Raw genomic sequence first — 7,227 nt, forward strand, 5'->3', positions numbered from 1 at the left:
CTACCTCTCACCCAAAAGAAGCATGATGCAGTATGGGTGATAGTGGATAGATTGACGAAGTCAGCACATTTTCTGCTAGTTAGGACTGACTACCTACTAGAGAAGATAGCAGAATTGTATAATAGTGAGATTGTTAAACTGCATGGAATCCCACTTTCCATCATATCTAATCAAGACCCAAGGTTTATATTGAGATTTAAGAAAAAGTTACAAAAAGCCTTGGGCACACAACTCCGCTTTAGCACGTCTTTTCATCCTCAAATGGATGGACAGTTGGAATGAGTAATCCAGGTAAACCTAAAAACTAATTGAATTTTCACAATTAATATATTGAAATGATAGTAACAATGTGAATTATGTGATAGATCCTGGAGGATATGCTGAGGAGTTGTGTTATAGAGTTTGAAGGGAGTTGGGATAGATACCTCCTACTGGCAGAATTCGCATATAACAATAGCTATCAAGCTAGCATTCAAATGGCCCCGTATGAAGCACTGTAGGGGTGGAAGTGTAGAACCCCAGTATGTTGGACTGAATTGGGTGAAGATAAGCTAGTAGGTCTAGACCTGGTAAAATAGACTGAGGAGAAAGTGAAAATAATTAAAGCCAATTTGAAGGTTGCCTCATACAGTCAAAAATCCTATGTCGACCTGAAGAGAAAAGAAATAGAATATGCAATTGGCGACAAAGTGTTCCTCAAGGTGTCACCGTGGAAGAAGGTACTAAGGTATGGAAGAAAAGGTAAGTTGAGCCCTAGGTTCATTGGCCCATATGAAGTTATTGAATGTATGGTATTAGTAGCCTACAGGCTAGCTTTACCACTAGAGCTGGACAAGATCCACAACGTGTTCCATGTGTCTATGCTAAGAAGATACCGCTCAAATCCTTCACATGTCATTTCCATAGAAGAAATTGAAGTACAACCGGACTTAACATATGAAGAAGAACCCATAGAGATCCTAGCTCGGGAAGTGAAAGAGTTGAGGAATAAGCAGATTCCACTGGTGAAAGTGCTTTGAAGGCACCACAACACCAAGGAGGCAACTTGGGAAAGTGAAGAGACGATGAGGCAATAGTTCCCTCAACTGTTTGCATCAGGTAAATTTCGAGGATGAAATTTAAATTAGAGGGGAAGAGCTGTAACACCCTCCCTGTAGCAACTTCATACATTCTACTGTTCCGGTAACCAGTGTCGGTCCAGACAGCTAGAACATTCGGAAAAATATTTAGACTAAAGTAAGGAACCATAATTATAATAAGAAAAAATTTAGGAAAAATTTAAAAAATAAAATACAACCAAGTTAAATGAGCCGGTGCCCTAGTGATCGGTAACCTAGTGGGAAGCTACTGTTCTCGCAACTAGGAGCCCTATACTCGAGAAAAAATTCATAAAATAATTTTTGGAACTCCAGAAAAGGGTCATTGAGGTTTATGTGGCATTAGAATGCTAAGAAAATGCTTAGAAAAATTTTTTAATTGGTATAGACAATTTTAGTCTGTTAAGCCAAATGGAGGGCATTTTGGTCATTTCGCCTTCAGAGCTGATTTTTGGCCGACTTGTCCAGTTAAGTAAATAATTATTATGACACAAAATGTGAATAAATATTGCTAAATTGAATTGAAATTAAATATACAAGAAAAGGATGGAAAATGAGAGAAATTGGACTTATGACATCATTATGATGTCATTATAATTCTACCACCAATCAAAATTAAGTAAACATTTTATAAGGGATAAGGAAGACAAAAAAATCACTTCATCTTCCTCTTCCTTCCATGGCAGCCGAAACCTCTTCCTAAGCACTCCACTATTTTTTTTTTCTTTCAAACTTGAGTATTTCAAGCTTTTCACCATAAAAGCTATACTTGTCTTCACAAAAAAAATTCACTACACCTTAGGCAAGCTAAAGATAACAAAAAGAAGTAGAAAGGAGGAACTTTTGCAAGCTTGGGATTAGCTCCATTAGAGGTTAGTGACTAAATTTGATCTTTCTCTTTCCATTCATGTTGGAGAAGTGAAAATGAGTGTAAATTTGTAAAGAAACTTGATAAACATCATGTGTATGCCCATCCTAAATTTTCGGCAGCCTTGATCTTGGTTGAGTTTTGAAGATTTCTTAGAATTAAAATGATATTGTGGCTGCCTTTAACACTAATATATTGTTTAGGATAATGAAAGGAAAGTGAATGCATGATTGGAGATAGTAGGGTTAGGGTTTGAGCATGAAATTGAGACTTTGATCATGCAATGGTGAAAGTAATTTTTAATGGTCAATTACTGATCATTTGGTTATGTGTGAATGAGAAATGAAGTGGTTTGTATAGTGGGAATTGAAGTTAGTGTTACTGCCTTGGCTGACCTGCAGGACTGACCATGAGTCTAGCAGGTTTGGGCAGCAATAACTGGAGTTGTAGAGGTTTAATTGGTGCAAGGCTAACTGGACATGAAACTAAACACATAATGGCACAACTTTGGTGAAGAAACCATGCCCAGAAAATCAAACTAAGTTAACCTAAAGATTGCCCTAATCTAGGTGACCTGCATTCTGCCTGGGCAAAATAACACAATGAGCAGTGTTTATTCATTTGGTCATAACTCAGTGTAGAAAGGTCCAATTGACCTGAAATTTTACCAGAAAATAACTGAGACATAGACCTACAATGTTCATGCAGAAACCTAACCTAAATTTCTACCATAACATGTTCAAAAGGTGAACTGCAATCACTACACAAAATACTATAGATTTGGTCAGTCCAGAAAATCTGGGAAGTTGGTAATTCGGCCAGTCATGATATTTAGGCTATAACTTGAGCTACAAAACTCCAAATGTAGTGATTCAAAAAAAGAAATGTAACTAGACACGATAAAGAACAACTTTCATGTTGACAACTTTGCTAAATTCCCAATGTAAAAATGACTAATGGAATCGTAAATGCAAAGCTTGAAATCTGAAAATTTTGAACAACCAACATTAAGCTTAAAAATGGTATTGGCAACCAATACCAACAATTTGACAATGTAAAATACGGTATGTTGGAAGTATTAAAACCAATGTACCTATTGTCTATGCAAAAGTCAACATTTTTATTGACTAATAAAATAAATAGTAACAGCTAAACTTAAATTTTAAGAATTGTATAAATTATGAGTGTAACATGCCCTAGTACACCTAGCAAGATTGGTTTGGATAGGTTGGCATGCCAATGGAGTTCTGTTAGCAGCACTGCATATGGCTTCATGCCATTCTGTGTTTTATGGCCTCACGTGCCATTATATGATAAAATAGCCTTTGGCTATGTTGATTGAGTTATTATACTTGGGTTTTATCCCTGATAATTATTACAGCTTATTAGCTGTTCTGTTGTACACCGGGAGACACAATGTGACCGATGGTGTGATGGTCAGAGGTACTTAGTAACCAGTGCCAGTTTACCCCTTTATCTAGTCCAGTCGACTAGTATAGGTTACTCGGACAATGATAATGAATCTTACCAAATTTTAATCGAATAATACTGCAATAAATGCCAGATATTAAGTCTATCAAAGATGTAAACATACATTCTGCATATTTACTTTATTTTAGTTATTTTATTTTATATTGTCAGCACTAAGCAAAATTGCTTAGCGCGTCGCTTTTGCCACGCGCAGGTACTGGAGGCATAGCTGGGGAGACCAGCAGACCTCATACCGGGTGAACTTTCAGATCTGCACACAGAGTCCAGAGTCACCTCACATTTGCAGTGCATTGGTAGGACATTAGGCTACTTTTGGTCTTTTGTGTTTTGTAAACTTTTGTAATGTATATTATAAACTCATGTAATTATGCTTTTGATGTAATTATTTATGAACCATGTTCAGTAATAAATTTGAGTATTTCTTATTGAATTGAGTATGATATAAAATGAATTGAAATTTGAGATATTGAAGTCATTTGAGAAATTGTTGAAAATATGTTGGTGGTTGACTGAGATTGATAATATGATTATATTGGAAGTGTTTTTAACAGATTCAGAAGAACTATTTTTTCAATTTACAGTCGGCACTCTGCCAGATTTTCTATAAAATTTGCAAAAAATTCATATTAATCAAAAATTATAAATAAATGAATTAAAAAGGGTAAATTGTAATGGAAATATGAATTGGTGCTACAACACACTGTGTGGCATATCTTACTCGGCTACACTGTAGACGGGTAAGGGGTGTCACACCCCTCTTGCATTAGAACACACCCTAACCCATTTTGTGAGGCATCACTGTAGATCACGAAGTCCTTTCCCAACATCGGTTGTGTTAACACTGGTGCCTTTGTCAACATAGCCTTCAGCCTCTCAAAACTGGCTTGACACTTGTCGTTCCAACCAAGTTTAACATTCATGTGTAACAACTTGGTCATTGGAGTAGCTATGAGAGAGAACCCCTTCACAAATCTTCTGTAATACCCAACTAGCCCCAAGAAACTTCTGACCTTAATTGTATTTCTGGGAGGCTTCCATTCCATCATTTCTTGGGATCCACTCTAATCCCCTCAGCTGATACTATGTGTCCAAGGAAGGAGATCTCACTCATCCAGAAGTCACACTTGGACAGCTTAGCATACAGCTTCTTTTCTTGCAGGGTTTGCAGAACAATCCTCAAATGTTCATCGTGTTCTTCCCTGGTCTTGGAACACACCAAAATATCATCAATAAAGACCACTACAAACTGATCTAAATATGGATGGAAGATATGGTTCATAAGATCCATGAATATTGCTGGTGCATTTGTTAATCCAAACAGCATTACTAAAAATTCATAGTGCCCATACCGAGTCCTGAATGCAGTTTTAGACATATTTGCATCCTTTACCCTCAGCTGATGATGCCATGATCTAAGATTAATTTTTGAAAATCCATCGGCTCCCTTCAACTGATCAAACAGATTATCAATTCTAGGCAATGGATATTTATTTTTCATAGTTACTTTGTTCAACTGTCAGTAATTGATTCACAATCTTAAGGTCCCATCCTTCTTCTTCACAAACAGCACCGAACCTCCCTATGTTGACACACTGGGGTGTATGAACCCCTTATCCATTAACTCCTGTAACTGGATTTTCAGTGCCTTCATTTCAGTGGGTGCCATCCTATAAGGAGCAATAGAAATTGGTGCTGTACTCGGCATTACCTCAATAGCAAATTCGACTTCCCTTTTTGGTCGTAAACTAGGAAATTCTTTAGGAAACACATTTGGGAAGCCTCTTACTGTGGGTATATCACACAGGTTTGGCTTAGCCTGCCTAGTATCAACCACATGTGCTAGGTAGGCTTCACAGTCGTTTCTCATCAATTTTCTTGCAACTGTGGCTGAGATGACATTGGACAAGAAATATGTCCGTTCCCCCACAATTATAATCTCATTAACCTCAAGAGTTTTCAGAGAAATCCTCTTTAGTTTATAATCAACTATTGCCTGATGACGTGACAACCAGTCCATTCCCAAAATCATGTCAAACTCATGGAAGGGCAATTCAATTAGGTCTGCTGAGAATTCATACTCCTGGATCCTCAACGGGCAACCTTTATACACCTTATTCACTACCACACTATGGCCTAGTGGATTTGTGATCAAAATGTCTTGGTCACTCTCCTCTACTGAGACTCCCCTCTATACGGGTAACTTGATGCAGATATATGAATTGGTAGATCTTGGATCCACCAATGCATGCCCAAGTAAAGTGCAGAGGAAGAATGCACCCCTGATAGCATCTAGGGCATCTTGCTCCTCCTGGGCTCTCATGGCATAAGCTCTGGCAGGTACTCTGGCCTCTGGACTTTCTGCTGACTCAGATACAGGCCTCTATAATGGACCACCTACGTCAGATTTGTAGGACTTTCTACCCGTTTGAGGTGCAAGGGCAAGCCTATCTGCTTATGTTGGGGCAATTGTAGCAGTCCTCTTTGGATAGTTTCTGATTTGATGTTCTATAGACCTGCATCGTAAGCAAGCACTAGCAACTCGCCAACACTCCCCCTTATGCCACTTCTGGCAGTATGGATAGGCAAAAGATGCTAGGGCTGGTCCTCTAAACACCACCCCTAGAGAGCTGACCACCGATGGGGTGGACTAGTCTCTCCTAGGTATGAACTGTGGTCTGGGACCCTGGGATTGGCCCTAACCTTGTGGTTGACTCGAACTCTGAGTAGGAGGACCCTTAAACTTTTTACTGGGAGCAAAGGATGAACTGGATTGACCTAGACCCCTCTTCTGCTGTCTTTCCCTTCTGTTCTGCTCATTTATTCTGACTATTTCTACTTTCGATGTAGCATCGACTAATTTGGCAAAATCTGTAATCTCCAATGCTGTTATCATGACCTTAATATTGTCATTTAGCCCTTCTTCAAACCTTTTGCACCTCTCAGTCTCTGTAGGGACTATCTCCCTCCCATATCGGCTCAATCTGATAAATTCATGCTCATATTCTGCCACTGATAGTTGCCTCTGCCTCAAACTGATAAATTCTCTTCTTCTCTCTTCTAGATACACCTTACTGCCATACTTCTTTTTGAACTCTGAGAGGAAAAAATCCTAGGTGATCTGATCTAGTTGCACCTCACTAGGTACTGTGTCCCACCACTGGTATGTATTATTTTGAAGTAGGGACACAGCACCCTCCAGGTTCTGCTCTGGGGTGCAGTGAAGCTGTTTCAACACTCTTCCAGTTCTATCAAGCCAATTTTCAACTGTCATGGGGTCATCTTCCTTCTTCCCAAAGAAATCTACAGCCACATGTTTTCATAGTTTTTCTAGGTGGGACTTCTGTGGTGGTGGCGAAGGTTGTAGCTGTGGTTGTGGTGATGGAATTGGCCCCATCATTTTTCAGTAAAATTCAGTCATTTACTGGAATGACGCAAATTGAGGTAGGGCAGGTGTTAGTAGTATACCCTAGAGCATATCATTTAGTATGTATCTTGTACATACTTTTATTAATAAAAGGCATTTCCACTTTTCCGTTTACATAATATATTTATGTGTAATAGAAAAGGTCCATTGATATTTTGTTAGAAATATTATTCTTAAGTTGTTAAGAATATGAGTGACAATATTTCTAGCACGAAGTATTATAAATAGGTTCACAATCGAGGATACTTCATAATAAGGACATGACTTATCCAGAAAGATTGTATTCATGTTTGTTCCCAAGTTATTTATATGAGATATAAATAAGATGGAATGGTGAGTCTCATGCC

This window comes from Hevea brasiliensis, chromosome 10, assembly GCF_030052815.1.
Source record: "Hevea brasiliensis isolate MT/VB/25A 57/8 chromosome 10, ASM3005281v1, whole genome shotgun sequence".
Classification (NCBI taxonomy): Eukaryota; Viridiplantae; Streptophyta; class Magnoliopsida; order Malpighiales; family Euphorbiaceae; genus Hevea; species Hevea brasiliensis.